We start from the raw sequence: 21,057 nt of genomic DNA on the forward strand, positions 1-21,057 counted from the left end.
CTTGCAAACAGTGATCACAAAGAAATTAGATTCCAGTTAGATTTTCAGGGCAGCCGTAAGGAAATTTCCACAAAAGTCCCAGATTTCAGAAGGGCAAACTTTGATAGTTTGAAGAGGCAGTTGAGAGAAGGGGCATCACGCTTGGGGGTGAACTACATGGACCTGACGGTTGAAACCGACCTGATAACGAGGTCTGAGGTTGCCGAGTTCCACGAAAATTTAAATAATGAGTTATTGCACAAAGGCAGAACATACCATACAAAAAACTCAGATCAAACAACAATGACCCTAAATGGATAAATAATTATTTAAAGAACATTATTGGTCAAGGGAAGGCAAAAGGTAGGAGGATAAATCGTGGCGAAATTTACCTCCGGGATTATTATAAGGTATTGGCCGGTAGGGTTAAGACCGAGATAAGGAAAGCAAATTGGAATAATGAGCTGAGGATAGCAAGGGAGGCAAAGACAAACCCCAAGGGATTCTATCAAATGTATCAAAGTAAAACACGAGAAAAGATTGGGCCAATACAGTCAGATACCGGCGAGCTAACTGATAACGACGGAGAAATGAGCAATAATCTGAATAAATATTTTTCAACAGTTTTCACCACAGAAAATTTAAACATGATACCCGAGGCACCGACTCTATTCAGAGATAGTGAAGAAAACAAATTAAGCGAGATAGTAGTGACTAGTAACGATGTTAGTAAGCAAATAGATAAACTAAAGCCTAATAAGTCGCCTGGTCCCGATGAGATATTTGCCAGAGTATTAAAGGAGTGTAAGGAAAAGCTCAGTATGCCCTTAGCAAAGTTGTTTAACATGTCCTTGAAAACAGGTGTAGTACCAGAATCCTGGAGGATAGCGAATGTAATACCGATTTTCAAGAAAGGGATAGATCACTATCCTGGATAGATCACTATCCTCTAACTACCGTCCAATCAGTCTTACATCAAGTGTAGGCAAATTACTGGAAGCAATCATTTCAAACTCTATTCGAAACCACTTGGAGAAGCACAAATTGATCAATGATTCCCAGCATGGCTTCACAAGCGGGCGTTCATGTCTAACTATTCTATTAACATTCTTTTCATCAGTTTTCGAATCGGTGGACGAGGGGCACAATTATGATGTGGTATATCTCGACTTTAGCAAAGCCTTCGACAGTCCCCCACGAAAGACTAATAAGAAAGGTAGAAGCACATGGCATTAAAGGTAATATTCTAAAATGGATTAGGCCGTGGTTACAGGACAGGAAACAGCGAGTGAGCATTAACGGCACTAAATCCCATTGGAGCAACGTCACTAGTGGATTTCCCCAAGGCTCAGTACTTGAACCATTATTATTTATTATATACATAAACGACATAGATATTGGCATAGACAGCAACAGAAGTAAATTTGCTGATGACACTAAAATAGGACATGTAATTAAATCTGACGAGGACTCTGCAAAACTACAGGAAGATCTAAACAAATTTTTCAAATGGTCTGAAAAATGGCAGATGAAATTCAATGTGGACAAATGTAAAGTACTCAGTATAGGAGACGTAAACGGGGAAACTAGTTACCAGATGAACAACGATGCCATTGAGAAATCCGACTGCGAGAGAGATTTAGGAGTAATGATAAGTAGGAATCTTAAGCCAAGTAAAAATGTGTTTTTGCTCGTAACAAGGCTAATAAAGTCTTGGGTTCATACAAAGGAGTGTTAGTTACAAGACTAGCGAGGTCATTTTAAGATTATATCTTGCGCTTGTGAGACCTTACCTGGATTACGCAGTGCAGTTCTGGTCACCGGATTACAGAAAGGATATAGAATCCTTGGAAAGAATACAGAGGAGAATGACAAGACTAATCCTGGGCATTAGGAACCTTGAGTACAGAGACAGGTTAAAGCATCTTAATTTGCACTCCCTCGAGAGACGTAGTGCAAGGGGCGACATGATAGAGGTGTATAAATGGAAGAAAGGGCTAAACAAAGGGGACATTACAAAGGTACTCAAACTATCCAGCCAGGAGCGAACTCGTAACAATGGTTTTAAATTAGACAAATTTAGATTTAGGTGTGAAATTGGTTAACACTGGTTTGGAAAGAGAGTTGTGGATGAATGGAACAAGTTACCAAATATCATCATAAACTCGAATACGCTGGATAGCTTCAAACATAGGTTGGATGCTTATATGAGCAATAGGGGTTGGGTGTAAATGGGACTGCCCAGTATGGGCCAATAGGCCCGCTGCAGTTTCCTTCATTCTTATGCTCTTATGTGAGAGTCGGGTGTGGTTCACAGGTGTGTAGATGCCCAGCTACTGCCCTCCTCTCCCCCCCCCCCCCCATGGTGGTGCCCGGCATCCTGGCCCCCGGGACCTTACTGTACACTGACCCACCCTCCCTCCCTCCCTCCCTCCACCACCAGTGCCTCCCTCCTTCAGTGGTTGACTTTGATGTTCTCAAACATAAGAATGGAAAAAACTGCAGTGGGCCTATTGGCCCATACTGGGCAGTCCCGTTTACACCCAACCCCTATTGCTCATATATCTATCTAACCTACGTTTGAAGCTATCCAGCGTATTCGAGTTAATGATGATGTTTGGTAACTTGTTCCACTCGTCCACTACTGTATTTCCAAACCAATGTTTACCTATCTCGCGACTAAATCTAAATTGGTCGAATTTAAAACCATTGCTATGAGTTCGCTCCTGGTTGGATAGTTTGAGTACCTTTATGTCCCCTTTGTTTAGCCCTGACTTCCATTTATACACCTCTATCATATCGCCCCACACTCTACGTCTCTCGAGGGAGTGCAAATTAAGATGCTTTAACTCAAGGTTCCTAATGCCCGGGATTAGTGCTGGAATAATTTTTTTGGTTGAAATTTCGAATTCATGTCGCAAAATCAACAACCTTTGAATACTTTAAATAACTCGTTAATGAACGTGATTCAAGCTAACTAACTATATACCCATTCTCATGGCTTCTGGGTGAATCTCTCTTCCTACACATTGACCCAACTCTTACTTCATGAGATTTGGGAATTTCATCATTGTTTACATATAGCTGATCGAAAAATCCCCGTGCACCTGCAGTACTTAAGAGTTGTTCCTAATAATAACATATACACTGTTCTATTTACATTATATACTGGAAATGATATCCAGTTCTGATATTTACTGTGACCATTTTCAATATTTAATGTGACCAGTTCCAATATTAACTGTAAATAGAACGAGGTAATTGTATATATTTCAAATTGATGTTGGTGCAGAGGGACTTTTCGAGCAACCTGTATTGTCCCTCACCATTGTTTGTTTACCACAGTCAACATGGTCAGTCTGGCGGCCATTTTGGATTCACAGCACCGAGGTTCAAGTAACTGGAGTTTAATGGACCTCTGTGTGACATCTTGACTTCCACGACGTCAGCTATTTTGTATATTCGTCTGATGACACTCCTGTTATGATAATTTAGCTAAATTTGGTTCACTATTGGTTAGGTTAGCCTTTAGTTAGGTTAGGTGAGGATACCATCAGGGTGGTTAAACTTTTGGTGATCCAAAGTTTACTCCTCAGGCCAATCAGGATGACACGTGGGGAGGCTGCAATCAGATCCGCCACAGGTATGAATAAGGTACAGTACATGCTCTTGTTCTCACTGTGCACAATATCCAAGACCTTTTATTTAATTTTTCCATCACCTGAAAATTACACACCCCAGCTTAATCCCCCAGAAGACTAACCATCCTAATGCTAACGTAACCTAACGTAACCAGACGTGCAGTACAACACCCGCATTCACGTTCCAGTAACCATAAGCCAATAGATAGTGATGGGAGAAATGATACCAAGAATAAACCTGAAATATTGCTGTAGAGATCAAGAGGGGAGCAAACACCCAAGCCGCTGACGTAATGTAGTTCTTCAGATTTAACTCTTACTTGGTTCATGACATAAGCAGGTACAAGTTCAAATATTACAAAGGAAATTACGACAGGAAGAGGGAAGAGATACGGGGGTATATGGACTGGCCTCGAGTTATGATCAATAACGATATGAATTATTCCTGGAAAATCATTGACTGAAGTGAAATATTTGATGACAAATTGTATACTTCTGACAAAAGCAGAATAGCGAAATACCTTGACTGATGTAGGTAAAGTTTTTATTGAAAGTTTGTCGGGTAAATATAGCTCTGTGAGAGGTGGTGTGCAGGGCTGCGGATCACTGCTTTAATATACTGTGACTGTGGCGCGCCCTCCCCTGCCTGCCTGCCTGCCTGCCTGCCTGCTTGTGCTAACACTACCACGCCCTCCTTCACCTCTCACCACCTCACTCATCCGAAGTAGTTATACCCCGTTATGAATCCCTCGACCAGATGGTCAGAGGACAAGGTGGAAACTAACTTACACCCCCCCCCCACACACACACACCAACTCTACCATACACCCAACCACACTACACAGATTATCTCAACGAATCAGAAGGTTGTGGACGTTTCTCATTGTTTGTAGTTCAATAATGGAGAAAGGTTTAAATGAAAATAAGATTAAGGTGTTGTTATAAAGATACAAGAATGTGATTATAGTGTTAATAGAATATATATATATTTTTTACCATTTACAAGGGAAAGTTTTAATATTGATGTTTAAAGACTGTGTAGAGGAATAATAACAGCTGCAACACTCGAACGGTTCAGCTTTATCAGTATTGTTATTGTTTCCTTTGAATCAGTATTACTCCGGTTAAATAATGTCTTTATTTCAATTTAAAATATGAAATCACAGCGGGAATGTACCCAGGCAGTGTAATAATCCGTCGCAGTCTATTATAGCTGTCGATGACGACAGTCAGTCTGGGGGGTGTAATACTCAGGAGACAAAACACTGAGCAACCGCCTCAGCTTAAACCCTCAGTACTATGTCACCATTTTTTTTTCTTCCTTGTAATTTAGATAAACTTCTGCTACGCTGCCCACACCTTGTCATTTTAAGTTGTACCATCAAGTTTGCCGCCATTTCGGAAAAATCTGCATGTCTTTGATGAGTCTGCCACACCTTTGGCCACAATTGATTAACTAAAAATAAAATTGAAATGCAGCAATACAAAATCAACATTAACATCTAAATTAGTTTCTCTTCAACCTGACATACAAATTTTTACCTCACGTCAAGTATGTCTATTTTAATACTAGTAACGGCAAAAGAGGAAATACCCGCGTCCTTCACTCGTTCCTGCCCGCCACCCGATATATTATATACGGGAAATTGGCTGTCTGGCTACTGATGACGGTTCATGGGTATAATTATAATTGCCTTAATTTCTTAGTGTATTCCGCTACGAAACTATTAACTGTAATGCTGGGTCGTCCACAAGTGGATGTTATAACGGATAAAATAAGAATAAATACTTGAAGGATTGTCATTTGTCAGTCCCGCCTCGTCTACCTCAGTGATGGATGGCTGAGTGTTCGCACAGTTGATTCCATTGCCGCCACTTTACCAGAAGTCAAGATTTAACTACACATTTCTGAATTAACAATAAGAATTTTAACAATATCGCGAGAACTTGATGATACAATACAGAAAACACAAAACATCTGTGGTGTTTCTTGAGTTACTATATACATAAAACATCCAGGAAGTATTTGAAATCACTCAACGAAGAAAATATATAGAACATGTTTAAGAGAGATTTAACAATTTTTTTCTGGAGTGGAAAATATTACAGGCATTTTGGACGACGTGTGTGAGGAATTACCTGAAGAAAAAGACAGAGATGAGGTCTTGAGGAAGAGAAGAGAAGAGGAGGGGGGAGGGGTAGACATGGAGAAACAGTGTAGAGAAATACCGTAGTTGAATAAATGTGTGAGGAGAACCAAGAGAGGAAAAAAACAAAACAAGATTTATGGAAAAAGATAAAGACAACGAAAAACAAATATAAAACGAGACAAAGAAAACAAGAAAAAAATTATAAAAAAGAGAAGGAAGAAGTGAAGTAATAAACGTGAATAACAAAGACACGCCAAAAGAGACGCCTCGCACGACAGACGAAGGGAAACTGTGGAAGAACTGAGATAGGCTAGATAAACATTAGAAGAAATAATAATAGGTGGAAAATAATCTGAGGGAGACAGACAATGCGTGAGGAGAATTCAACTGTGAGGGAAAAGACTGTGATGGACTGGAGACAGACAGACAGACAAATCAGGAAGAGGTGGAGTTGACACGTGAAGATTAGCCCCCCCAAAGTTATTCCACATTTAGATTTAATAACCATTCTAACGCAACCATAACCTAACTTAACCTAACCCCTCAGATAGCATCAAGTGTTTAATCATCAGGGGATAAATAACAGGGGTGTCTAATGTTCAGGTGATCGGAGTGAACTGACGCGTGAAATGTGAAAATGGCAGTCGAGGAAGTCAAGTCAAGGATGAGAATAGAAAAAATAGTGAGTGAAACAGAGCAGATCAAGACTATAAAACAGAAGGGACAAACTTGATTTCCTAGAACACTATCACAAACTTGAGATGCACTAGACTAGGCGGTAGTGCAGGGTGACAAAGGCACAGATAGGTTAGAAAACAGACTTAGAACACCGACTCAAAAGGTAGGGCAAATAACTCAAAGTATCCATGAAGTTCTCAGGGAATTTTTGTGTAGAAGATAGAATAAATTATAGCCAAACAATGTGATAAAGTAATGTAAAGACATATTGAAATAGCATGAGAATTTAACCAACAAATAACGAAAGACTTAACTTAATGTTGTTTGCAAGAAGAGCGGAGGTAAACATTATTAAACACTAGACTGAGTTATAAGGGAGAAGAAGCAGAACGAGAGATGTGTTTGGAGTGACGAGACTGACTTGAATTAGGAAATTAATAAAATCAGTAATTATAATTACGTTTTCTTGGTTTCTTTTAGGCCGGTTGAAAAAGAACGAATTTACACCGGCTACATTCTACACTCTCTTCTTATTGGTTAGTCAGAAGAGTGGGAGGAGCGTCGGCAACAAAGTGTAAATAAAAAGGGCACTGAATATTAACTGATTATTTGCACAAAAACACGATACTGTAGATGTAAATATGTTTTTTGTGCTTTTTTTCTGATAAAATAATTACCCAATTATCTACTTCAAAATATCCGTTTCTTCGGAGACGCCTAACACAAGTCCTTGTTAATTTTAACAGCGATAGAAATTTGTGAGTAAACTAGACTGCTTCGTGATATTTGACGCTAAAATTACACTTCACAACAACAAATGGATGAATATTTTCTATTTAACCTATCATTAACTATCCCTTTCTTTCACCACCTCGCCACGGGGCATCAAGGGCAGGGCACCTCAGCCCAAGTAGCAATAGTCTTTCAGTTGGTCCTAGTTACATCGGTCGAGACCAACGAAATTGTGTGGCGGGAGAATTCTGCGATACTGGGCTCCACCGAATGAGACGGGTAAAATTACCATAGGAAAACGCGGCTAATAATTTCACCAAATATGTCACTATCTAAAACCATATACCGTAGGAGGTGGGAGGGAGTGGGGGTCAACACGAGAGGAGGGCCGTAGGGTGTGTGTGTGTGTGTGTGGGAGGGAGGGTGGCAGGGGGGGTCTGTGGTGACGGATGACTACATCATTGCTGCTCACCGCCACACACACACACACCTCTCTGCCTATCCACTTGCTGCTTATCCATAATCATCTACTTGCTTGTTATCTACCTACCTGATGTGTACCTATGTGCTTAACCTAATACCATCACTGCATATCTTGTTGATGATATTATATATTATTTTAGGATCACCTGAAGATTAGTCCTCCTAACCTAACCTAATCTTTACGTCATCCACCTCGACTTGTGGAAGATAAGACGTTGACCAATATACCATATAATTCATAGACAGTGAACTTTAAATCTCTCAGCAATATAACAAACAAACACACACTAATGTAACAAAGGATTCAGTTGCATCACGTGAGAGGTTAAATACCCCACACACGCACCACCAGCCGGCAAATCAACTTTCATCTGGCGCGCGTACTGTCCGGCCACTCAGGGAGGCTGCCCATTGTAAACAAACATAAGGGCGAGAAACCACAACCCTGACGGAGTAATAATAAGTCTTACGGCAGATTGTATTTGTGTTACTGGGATGGTTGAGTCACAAGGTAGCTGCGGTATGAATGATATGCTGCTTCGTCGCCTCCAGCAAATCCACCACCTCCCTACACCCCCTTACACACCACAGCACTACACTCCCTTGCACTAACATAAACTGAAGAACAAACCAACAAGCTGAAGAAACCAAAGAGCTTGTTATTTTCTTTCATATTTCTAGGTTTCTAATGCCCAAATAACTGTTCTCCAGTACACCCATCACCAGTACTCAGTGCCGGATTTAGACCTGTGGAGGTCCATGGGCAGCCTCTTTGTGGAGGCCCCCTCATTATAACTACCCAAGAGGGTGAGGTGGCGAGTGAAGCGAGCCTAAACATCTGGGAGTTCCGGGGGGGCGCTGCAAGCCCCCCAGGAAAATTTTGAAATTTGAACACTTCTTTGGACAATTTTGAAGCCATATGCAGTTATATTAAAAATATTAAAAATATACGGTTCATAGGAAAACCAGGTATTCATGAATTTCAAGGAGTAGCTAGCCTAATTTCTATCACGCTTCTTGCTGAACATAGTTTTACGTGATGGAATAGATAAACATGAATTTTAAAGAATGAAAATAAAAATAATCCAAATGAATAAACAAATAAATAAAATATTGTAATATGTGGAGGCCCCCAGATTGTGGAGGCCCCTGGGCAGCTGCCCACTTTGCCCACTCCTGAATCCGGCCCTGCCTATACTACTGCTGGTGCTGCTGGAAATAACACCTATTTTTGTTTTATCCTTCAGAATCCTATCAAGTAGTGCCCAGAGCTCTTTAATAAACTCTGGACCGGTAAAGTGCATTTTCTTGTACTGATAATTATTATAACCGCCGTTTGGGTGGTTAAAGGATTTAATTAGACTTGTCACATTAAACTCGAACATTATAATTCGGTCAAACCTGTTGAATACAATTAATTTTAGTATTTCAAATAAATCATACATAGGCAATCACATAAATGTCTAATCCAATATATTTTTACATAACAATCATAGCTATGTAATTAGTCTAATCTCAACACTTACAATGAGCACTTAATTTGCCATATTTTTATGTCGTCACAATGATAAACGATGCAATGGACACAGTCTACCTGTGTACACAATAAATACAAGTTAAACTTATGTGTTGAAAGTCTTCAGGAGAAACAGGTTAGGTGTTGGTGGTGTGATGGGGATAGCTACAGTGAGGCTCCACGTGATTCAGGCCGGCTATTCAAACTCGCTGCATCAGGCGTATTATAAACAAACAAGCTCCCCTCACACCACCCAACACCTCAACCTACTCTAGGTCTCTCATCTGCCTCCATCTCAACACTATATACTGTATACGGGCAGGCACGCCCAATAAACATGACATGAGTTACAGCCTAACATAACTTTAGTTTGTTTGTTTATGTGTCATCATAATTCAGTACCGCTTGCGGTAACAATTATGTATACCGCTATGTCGACTTTTTGTTATACTCGTAAGAAGAAAAACTAAGTCAATTGCATTACCTGAAGATTTGACACTACAGCTTATTTCACCTGAAGATTAACCATCCTAACTTAACCGAACCTAACTTAACCCAGCCCAACCTAACCAAACCAAACAACCTAACCTAACCTCCCCAAATCGGTACCGTTATAGGATGGTTAATCTTCAGGTGAAATAAAATTAAGAATCTCACCTGTAAGTAATCATATACAGAACACTTAACGCCATTAGTTCAGGTTATCGTACTCAGTGCGTCAAGAGTTAATATAGTCAATTTCAGAAGTTATCGTAGCATAGTCAATGTAAGAGTTTTTGCACTAATGTCGTTTGTTAATCGTACTTGGTGATAAAGTTGTCGCACTTGGGGATTCGATTATTCACCCTCAAATGGCTGATTACATTATTTTGGGGTTAATTAAACGTATTTCTGCTGTCTTGGTCTACCAGTTATTATACTCAAACTATTACACTCAACCCTTAGAAGCCATCGTACATATTCAGGAGTTATAAGTATTTTTTAAAGGAGTCTCATTATATTAGGGTGTTATAGTCTTTGTTGACGAGTATAATTATCATGGAGGAAAAAAATGTTATTGGTACAGCAACAAGACGGCACGAAACGGTACAAGACGGCACAATACATGTTGACTATTAAAATATATGTCTAAAAAGTATCTACTTTATCTCGTGACTATTTTACCCAGACAAAATTTTAACTTTTCTGTGATATTTTGTTTGTTTGTTTTTCTTGTTACAATAACAGTTTTATGTTGCGTGGAATCGATTCCTAGCTGGCGGGGAAGACAAGTGCCCCCCACCCACACAAAGTGAATGTCCCGCAATGGGCAACACACACCCCCTGGGATATTACTGTCCCCTCCACGCCTCGCTGCCCACGACTCCCCCGGCAGAACCTTCGTCACTACCTCCCTACCACACATGGTCTCTAGCTACGACCAAACTTTGTCCTCACATATCATTCCATCCACCTCCTCTACACACCCTTCCATCTTCCTTACACTCTTTCATTCCAAACCCACCTCATTAATCTTCTCCACACCTCCACCCCCCCCCTAGTCCGCTACACCCCGGGGTTCATTTAAGGCGTTCATCGTCTCGTCTGCAATAAAAGATCGTAAGTGTGTGTGACCAGGTGCTCCAGACAGCCAAGCAGTACCCAGCAACCAAACTGTACATCGCGTGGTGGTGGTGTTACTGGTGTACCTATAACTGTACCGCTAAAGGAGGATTACCTAAACATAATTAAGGTCCTCTTCCCCTAAAGCTTATCTCACCTGATAATTAAATTGTTATTTTTTAATTACTGCTCAAGATGGAGTCGATAATATGTCTATCCCTTGTGTCACACCACCTCCTTGCGTTATACCACCCACTGTCTCTCACCACGTCTGTGTTGGTCACTTGAGCTACAATCTCGATACTGTTACTGTTTTTCTCGCTCATCTTCTCCAGCTTTTGGTCGGGTTCAGCCAAACTGAATATGTATCTCCGGGAGCCGCCAACGAAAGGTCAGTAACCTCACTAAATTCGTCCAGAAAAACATGTCCTCAGGTTTGGTTCGTACGGCTGGCAGTGAGACATTGTTTTTTATACTTATGTGGGCGATCATCTTGTTTACCTTAAGTGTTTTAGACACACACAGGCATAGAGACGGAGTAACTGATCGGCATACAAGTTCACATTGGTTTGACATGTATATAGACGGTACAAATAATGTACAGAAATAGTATTACAAGCAATGGACACAAACAGTGCAGGAATAACAAACAACAGACATAAACAGTGTAGCGGCTTAAAATGTGTTATCTATTCCGGTATAGTTATTTTAATACCCTTCTAAACTATAAAATCCAACGTCTGGTTTCTTCTGTACTTGAGTCGCTCGTCTCCTTGCTGTGCCGCGGCCCGAACACCTCATAATGGACACTCCTCTAGGGGCTGAGGTTGTCAACCACCTCAAGGGCCTGGGAGGAGTTCATTAACCTGTTGTACTTCTCTACTCTAGCTTTAGGGTGAAGAAACTGGCGGTAGATTTGATTCGCTCTTAGACCAAATCACGACGCTACATGACGCCCCTCTCTCTCTTACCTCACCCCCCCCCCCTCCACCCTAGTAGTAGATGATATAATGCTCTCCATTATTAACCTCCAAATTGGCAAAAACAAGAACAGAACAAAACAGAACATTTGCCAACACTCCCAAAATAATTTATCGAAGATGACTCAGGCTGTTGCCTCTCTGCTTCACCAGGTACAAGTTCTATACTGTATAACACTTCACTAAAGATATAATCAATAACAAACCATTCCCTTACCTTGACCTTTATCCAAGCTACTGATTACACACCCTTGTGTCCACAAAAACAGCCACAAATGTTATTCATCTGATCTACTAAACGTTTAAGTTTATATCACTTCATTAATTTACTTCACATACAAATACTCAGATAACGGACTCCCAGAATGGCGGTCGGTGTCCGTTACCATGGAAACAGGATCTGTTTCTTCATATACGGTATATTACATCTGACGTAGTAACTGATGACGCCTTATTTAAAATGACTTACTGTATTTAAATGTGACGAAACATGAAACTATAGCCTATGTAAAGTACATACACAATGCCTATAGGCTTCTTAAAAAAAAATAAAAACAATATTGTGGTACACACGCTGAGAGGCCAATTCCTCGATAAACCCCAAAACTCCATCCTCTGGTAATAAAACTATGCCCCGAGAACAAGAGGAGGTAGTTGCCAACATCTCCCTAGAGTCCCGGAGAGATGCCGCCTCCTAAGGTCGCCCAGACTATGAATCTCGACCAACAAGTTCTACGCCCTTAACTTATGAGACATAAAGGCAAGCATGAACTTAGCATGCTTCCCTGTTGGGGGCTGTAAACGCTTCTGCGCTTCACCTTACACAATGATGTCGGGGGGTGCCCAATAAATAAAAAACAAAACAAAAACAAACCAACAAGTGGCCGAGAGTAGCCGTGTGAAGCCTCAAGCCTGGCCAGGATAGTCACCCAGAACTTGTTGGGGCCAACAACGCTGCCAGACATTACATACGGTAGTTCTAATCCAAGGGTTGACTGAAGCACAGGTTGGGTCAGAGCCACCTTGTTCACCTTCTCATTGCCCGACACATTTACAGGTGCCGGTACCCAGCAGAAACTGAACTGACAATTCCTCTCTATAAAATAATTACATTTTTATGATAATTAATCCGTGACGGACATGATAACCATTATGACAGCCAGTATTAACGTGGTTATGACCTGATACATTCACACGGGAAGCTCTTGACTGTCATATAAAATCCTTCATATAAGACCTGTGCTATAGGGACCCACACTGTAATTACTTCAGCTATTACAACACAGACAAAACTAACTTTGTCCTTGGTTTGGATTCTCAAAGATTCACTAATATTTGTTAATCTCCTCATAACTGGATGGTGAGGGAGTGATTACATTACACTTGGACGATCGTCTGTTTTATGATATTTACGTTACGTAACGTAACCCGATCTTTTAACTAAGATGGAATACCAGAATCGCATAAAACAGATGATCGTCTAAGTGGGATGACACCATTGGGGTAAGAAGGGGGGGGCGGGTAAGCCTGGACGTCATGACCATTACAGGGGGTGGGAAGCCCCGTCCTGGCTGCCAGCTGCGTCTACGGTAGCGACTCCCGTCTTCCTCCCTGACAATTACCAGGTTCTGGTGGTTAGGTGGCCAGCAGCCGTGGACCATGGAGCTCAAGTGGCCCACCTGGTGAGTAAGACTAAGGGAATGGGCCACCTCTGTTACCGAGGAGGATGGAGATCAGCCAGGTGGCCATGTGTGGACACTATCATGATGTAAACATGGCCACCAGACGACTAGTCATAAGACATCTACATGGCGAACATACCAGACATCTACAGTAGATGTGGACTCTCTCTCCCTCTCCTCTCCATCCCTGTCTCTCTTATTCTCAATCTCTCGCTCTCTTATTCATTCTTCTATCTTGCACACACACACACACACACACACACACACACACACACACACACACACACACACACACACACACACACACACACACCGTGGAGGATGGTAGACCAAGTGTTAAGACAGTCACAGGTAGAGGTCCTCGTCACGGTGTCTTAAGGAGGCAATACTATGCCTCCCCCGGCCTCTGATGAGTAAATAGCGGAGAGTAATGGTGAGTGAGTGGGTGGATGGATGATGGAGTGGGTGGGGAGGGGGTGAAGTGTGTCCTATCTAACCCTCATAGTAACTCTGGTGTGTTAGGGGCCTCTTACCTCCCTCCCGGTCAGCCTGGAGGTGGGGTGCCCCGCTGATAAAGTTATCAATAACAGGACTTGAAACGCAGTGGCCAACATCGTCTACCCCGCCCCACGCCCCGTGGTCAGCATCGTCTACCCCGCCCCTCGCCCCGAGTGACCACATCGCCATTCAGAAACTCACCCTCGTGTTTATGGAACTTGTCCCAACCATTCTGTGAGCTGGTTGGATGAACGCGCACAACCATTCATCCTTCTCTGCTGGAGCCCCTGAATAGATCACCTGAAGATTAGCCTCAAGCTTAATTCACCTTATGATTAACATAACCTAACTCTAACGTAATTTAACCTAACACTAACGTAATCTAACATAACCTAACGATAGCCTAGCTCAACCGAACCTAGCTTTGGGGGTTTAATTTTCAGGTGATCTACAACACTTAGCTCAACCTACCGTTACCTGTGTCTTCATAACTAGAGAACTATTGGGGCCCCAGGAAGGCATTTTTGTGTTTCCTATTCTGGCCTTTCGACTTGATAATAAGGTGTATTGAAAGGAAGGTAGGAGTTGCTGACCCTAACAGGCGTGATGTGTTACAGTGTACAGGGATACCAGTCACTGCGGGCGGCACATTGGCCATCCACAACCACCCACAGGTCTCACTAGGGGTGGACGGAGTGCCTCCTTGTGTGTCCTGGTCCTGTTGTTGTCCCCCTGTGAGTGGCCTTTGTAGGAGTTGATTAAATACCTGTTATAATGAACCACTCCCCCGTTGCAGCAACATCCACGTAAAGATTACTTGATGTTTGTATTTACGTCCAGGGTGGAGGGGAGGGGGGGGGTGAATATCTCTCCCTGGTTCACTGTGGTCCGAATGGGCTTAAAGTCGGCTCGCTGGCAGATCTTGACTGTCTCAATACAAATCCAAAACTTAAGCGAGACAAACAAGACCCACCTGAGGATATAACGTTGTTTACTCCCAGACACTGACAGCCCACCCGCTAGGTGATGGTGGGTAATGAGGTGTGTGGAACTACAGCATCATGATCATTCACGCTCAGTTACAGGTGTACGTGAAGCGGCTATTATTATCCACGCATGACGTTGTTCACACACACACACACACACACTAACAACAGACGTCATGATAGATTAGGATTCGAACACGGAGACTCGGTACACAGTGTAGTTCCTCGCGTGTTTATACTTTACTGCATCTCGGGATAGTTACGTTAGGATTTGCATTACGAATAACTTATATAAAGCCTCACATTACTCGGGGATATGTTTAAATAACGTACACATTAGGATTTACGTTATTTAGCAGCCTACGTCATTATCACCAATTTCACCTTCAACGTAAAGAAAGATATCAGATATTTTGTAGAATCTCGTTTTCACCAGATATATTGGGACTGTGATACAAGACGCTGTAGCTCGTCTCCTACTGGTCATCATGATAACTACAGGGACTCCAGATAATGGTTAGGTTATAATGACTCACGCTACATTACCCACAAGAATCGTGAGTGTCCAGGTAAACCATCAAGTAACGAGGTAAGTTCTCTGCCTTCAGCTGCCATGAACTTTTACATAAATTGACTAAAATTCGTTGACCAGGACATTGTGGTTGATGACTGTCTCCCTCAGTACCACGCCACGCCAACGCCACCGCCACACCTTCCTGGGCTTTTGTTGGTCTGAGGACAGTGTTTGTGACATTCTTAAGTGACGCTGCATCTTCCTGTACACGCAGACGAAGACAGGAACACACACATACACACTGAAAGACTTGTGTTCCATCAGTGCTCTTGGCAATTACTAGCAACATAAACATTGACAGATACTAATGTTCCTGTGTCTCATAAAACAAACATTACATGACTGTTTACTGTCTCACGACTGTTACTCTTACTATACAGGTTTGGGCCTCAGTGGCTGGTCTCTCAAGTTATCTGTGGAGGCGTTCCTACACCACTGTGGTTAATCTTAAGGTGAAATAAGCTTGGAGAGGGGGGGGTCTAATCTTCAGGTAATCCAATATTTCATTAAAAAAAAGTCATTGAATCTCCCAGAAGAGTTCAATGCCATCCATTGATAACAGTGTGGCTACGAGTCTGGGGTGACATTTGCAACACTTCCTGGTAGCTGCTGCACTGTTTCCCTTGACCAGCCGCTCTCATTTTAAACTGTGTGATGTGTCTAGTCTCTCATTCTACATTACCACCGTTTGATTTTATTTTTTGAGGCTTATTAAACATGAGAGAATCGTCACAAGAGTGTAATTAATTTCGTCCAACGTACGTACGCCCACCAACCGTACCAATTACACTGCTCCTCTTCACCGCCTCCAGCTAGATCGTAAAAACAGTGAGGTCCTGCCCGCCTCCTCGCCCCCTGGTGGTTAAACTTTCCTACTGTTTTGTTATGGAGGGTAGCTGCCCCGCCCGCCACCATCACCACTTTTTATTCAACCCGCTCACTGCAGATACTCATATAGGTGAAATGTATTTGTATTATAATTAAGTTATATCAAAGCATCGATTACAGTGCGGACACAAAAACAATTACTTTGCTGTGTACATGTTGTAACCTACAATATATATATATATATATATATATATATATATATATATATATATATATATATATATATATATATATATATATATATATATATATATATAGTACCAGTATTGTCCCTTAATGATATATAATACAAATTCTATAACTACGCTAAGTCGTTTACTTGTACGAACGTTGGTACACAACACTGGGAGATGTTTGGATACAGTTCTGTCATCTGACGCTGTCATGTTCCGTCCTAACACATTATTTGCGATAACTCGTACTGAACAAGTTAGAGCTAGTATAGAGAGATAGAAAGATATAGATAAAAATCATTTACATATTCATAAATACGTATAAATAATAAATAAAATTATTAACATATTGGATGAAATAAATGTTTTCTTAAAACTGAGGGAGGGTACGCGTGCGTGCGTACATATATCCCTGTATTTTCTGAACCACTTCCTGTACACGGCCAGTTAATTCAACACAAAAATTAAAAACAGAACGAACGTTGTATCATACTAAAAGTTGAAAGTAGCTAAGTTGTGTATAAAACAGCAAAGCGAGTCAAGCGAGCTGCTGCAACAACTGGCGCCACCTGTCTTGTGGTTGACCTAAACATGCACATATGTTCCTAATAGTTACATTATAATTCTTAATACTACTATTTTTAGGTTATTTTTCCTCATAATAATAGGTTTGAATACTATATCTATACATATGTACATACACACACACCTGTCGTAATAGCACCGTTAATGTGTTTCTATTTTTCCACACAGAAAATGGATCACCTTGTATGTGGAAATTTACATAAAACTTTCACGGTTAGTAAATTCAAAGCTTGAACGGATCGACATGTTACAATTAATATATTCAGATAAGTGTCGCCTCAATATTCCAATTAAACTGTAAAAAAATCTCGCCAACTATTCAAATAAGCGCTAAAATGACCAAAAAGAAAAAAAAAACTTAACCAAATGAGCGTCAGTTGGCTTGTGGTTACGTAGGGTTACCAGTGAAGAGAAAATTCTCTAGAATTTCGAGACAAAAAGGTAGTTTACTAAATAATCCCCAAATTTACAGATAAGTTTCGTCAAAAATTAAAATGAACTACAGTACACTTAAGGATTTTCCTGTTCAAATAATCATTATTATAAACTGGTTAGGGTTTGTGTTAACCATGACTCTGGCAACACTGAGAGGGGTGTGCTGCTGGCTAGGAAAACCTTTGGTCATATTTTTTATTATTTCTATGAGCAGACAGTTGGCGCATCACAGCTTTTCTTCAACCCGTCGAGTTTTTCACTGCGCCTGGCACACCATAATTAAACTCTCCACAATGATTCTTTGACACACAGAAAATTCATTAGCAAATAAAAAATCTCGGCCAAGATTGAATACCTGACTGTAGACTGTTGACTCATGACGCTACGTTCTTTTTATAACACTAATCAAAAAAATAACAACACCTATTTGAACTTTATAAAAAGTATTTTTCTAATTGAACACTGAATAAAGAATGACGTTTGTGAATGTTTAGAATCTGTGAATAAGTTTGTTTGTCTGGATGTCTTGAATGTAACAATACTTTACATCAAAACTAATATCAAAGACTATTATAAGAGTCTTTGCTAATATTCTGTACCAACATTCTGCACCACTCGATAATGAGAACATCTTTTAAAATTGAGAAAAAATAAAAATATAGACCTGTAAGTTGGAGGGAGGGAGGGAGGGAGGCAGGCAGTGAGCAGGTAGGGATATTTTTCTGTGACACCCTATACTACACAGCATATCACTTGCTTAGAATTTGTATGATTTTTTTCTCAGGTATTATATAGACACGGTCATTATATAATGTATTTGTACATTGTTGTTCGTTGTTCAGGATGACTTGTTACGATAATCACTTACCGGGGGGTGGTGGTCAACAGTGAGGGGAGTGTCTGGCAGTGAGCTGGTCTCTCATCTAGAAGAACAATAAATTATTAATATTCTGCAGAGAAACAACAAAAACTAAATCTAAAACAAATGCAGAAATGGAGTTCAGATTACTGCTTACTGTATCGTTGAAATCACTAAACCTTCAAACACTTTTTTAATAAGAAATGTACTTAACTAAAACAATGAACTTGATTGAAATACAGACATCCTTATCCTTAAAACAGAAATCCTCATTAACTGCCGACGTTGACTGGTGTTTACCAGACAGAAGTGAGAAAAACAATAAACTTGGACAGCTAACTTGACGTCATCTGACGACCAGAAAGGCATCATGGCTACCAACCTTACGAAACAATGGCGCCGGGAATAAATTGAATTTCTAGTAACCATGCCTTCATTATGCACATTAAACAAAGTATTTGATAAAAAGTGGGCAATGTAGAAACGTAATAATGGATGTGGTTGAGTCCTGGGTGAAGTTATTGAGGTAGAAAGTTAGATGTTAGTGTGTAATGATGTCAGTTTGACTGTTCGTCTCTTGTATGACAACAGACTCGATGGGGAAGGGGGCACCAGGGCACGTCATCCTCCTTGGCCATGAGACCTAAATAACGTACTCTCTCTCTTTACTCACATAACCTCTGTAAACATTTGATACAAATTTCACCAAGTAAAAACAAATAAACATCTCCCAATTGAAACAAATAAGCATTTACCAGAATAAATAAGTAAACATTTACCAGTATAAACATTTACAAGTATAAACAAATAAACACTACCAATAAAAACATAAGCATCCCCCAGTATAAACATGAGCATTTTGCAGTATAAAAAAAATCCCAGTATAAACAAATAAAAGTTTCGCGGTGCTAAACATATAAACGCCCCAGTATAAACAAATGAACATCTAATATAAACAAAATCCAAGTTTAAACACAAACATCTCCCGGTATAAAGACCCAGTGGAAACATGAGACAAACATCACCTCGACCTCTCATTGGTCATTAAGGGGGAGAGTCTCATGACACCTGGTGTACGGGAGCCTCTCTGTGCTGAATAAAATCATCTCGCATTAACCAAAGAAATATTGTAAGTAGTGTGTGTGTGTGTGTGTGTGTGTGTGTGTTAATAAAGAAACTCGTGTTGTGTTCTTAGATCACAACACAATAAACCTGGTGTACCGTGTTATGTTGTAGCCTCATTATGTTATGACCTCAAACTCATGGAAGAATTTGCCTAGTGTCAGCTTCAGCTTCTTCATGATCCATGTTAAAGTTTAATAAATAAAAAAATAAATAAATCAAGATGAAGAAAGTTTGTAGTGAAATGACCAGAGTCGTTTTATGTAACAAGTTGACCTCAGGTGTAGCAAGGGTGAAATACTGTTTTTAGTCCTTCCGGTGTAGTCCCACAGCTTCCTTAGTGGGCGCCGAAGTGAGGATGGCGGCTCCACCCCCTCTCCCCCTACACACATACATTCACTAAATTCATTAATTAATAAATTTCCAGGTTTATAAATGCACTGTTGGATCAGACGTCCCCCACTGGTAAGCGATGCCGAGTGAAAAAATGTGGTCGATTAGTCCGAGTTGTCAAGTATAAAACACTGCCGAGGAAGACGAGCATCAGTACTGGTCACCCACCCAAGAGATGGTACGTCATCCCGCTGATGGCCAGGGACGGTAACACGGGATATCGTCTCAGGGAAACATTTTATCTGTGTGGTAAACAGACGTAAAGAACTTGGACTCCCCGCCCACCTGGTACGATGTCCTCCGTAAACTTCCTGACCTCTCGTATGTCTATGGGGAAGGGTCGCGGAAAGGGGACGTGATTGCTGCCCGTATCATCATTGGGTACGACTTTGCTTGGGAGATTGGTATTCTCGCATCCCCTGAGCAACGCTCTTGTGCATTATGAAGAAGACCCGACAGCCGCACCCTTATCCACTACCTCCTAAGATGTCCCCACACACAACGCTTCCGTGACACCTGCTAGACCACCACTCCACGACCCCCTGACGGAGACACGATGATCCTCCCCATACTGGCCAGATATTATGCAAATAACATTGATTATGTGTTAAAGGAATATCCTTCCTTCCTTCCTTAGGCTTTAGTAAGCCCCTTTATAATATTTAAACTGTATATACTTGTCACACTTGCCAGATGCTTCTGGTGTTATTGTACAGGGGTACCTAGTGACAGCACTAGGATCCCGCTTCCTCTATCAAGGAATAAACAATTGAAATTGAAGAACTTGGATTTCATTTTTGTTTCCGAACTATCTTCATTTTGGTTGTTAGATTAGATTAGGTTAGTTTATTCGTTAATAGACCCACACAGACCCAGCTAGGAAGGGGTACTAGCCGGGGACAGGTGTTTCAGTCGAAGCAGCGCGGCCCATACGGTGATTGGAGGGAATTACAACGTCACGCCTTTCTACCTCACGTATGTTGACGTCCCTGTGTTCGGGGTACAGGGGATAGTAAAGTATTTTTTTTCTCTATATCTGTGCTGTATATCTTTGTGGTAACTCACTAACATAATAGTATTATTTTTTTTTATTGGGCACTC

The 21,057-nt window shown here is 41.0% G+C and overlaps 1 protein-coding gene across 1 annotated transcript in view; it reads right to left on the minus strand.

Annotated features, from left to right (window-relative positions):
• LOC121871958 overlaps positions 1-21,057 on the minus strand; it is a 47,906-nt gene that overhangs the window by 19,915 nt on the left and 6,934 nt on the right. Inside the window, exon 2 of the mRNA XM_042374580.1 lies at positions 18,451-18,505. The gene's annotated coding sequence lies outside the window, so the exon portion shown is untranslated. The remainder of the gene's footprint in view (positions 1-18,450; positions 18,506-21,057) is intronic.

This window comes from Homarus americanus, unplaced genomic scaffold (assembly GCF_018991925.1).
Source record: "Homarus americanus isolate GMGI-L3 unplaced genomic scaffold, GMGI_Hamer_2.0 scaffold48416, whole genome shotgun sequence".
Classification (NCBI taxonomy): Eukaryota; Metazoa; Arthropoda; class Malacostraca; order Decapoda; family Nephropidae; genus Homarus; species Homarus americanus.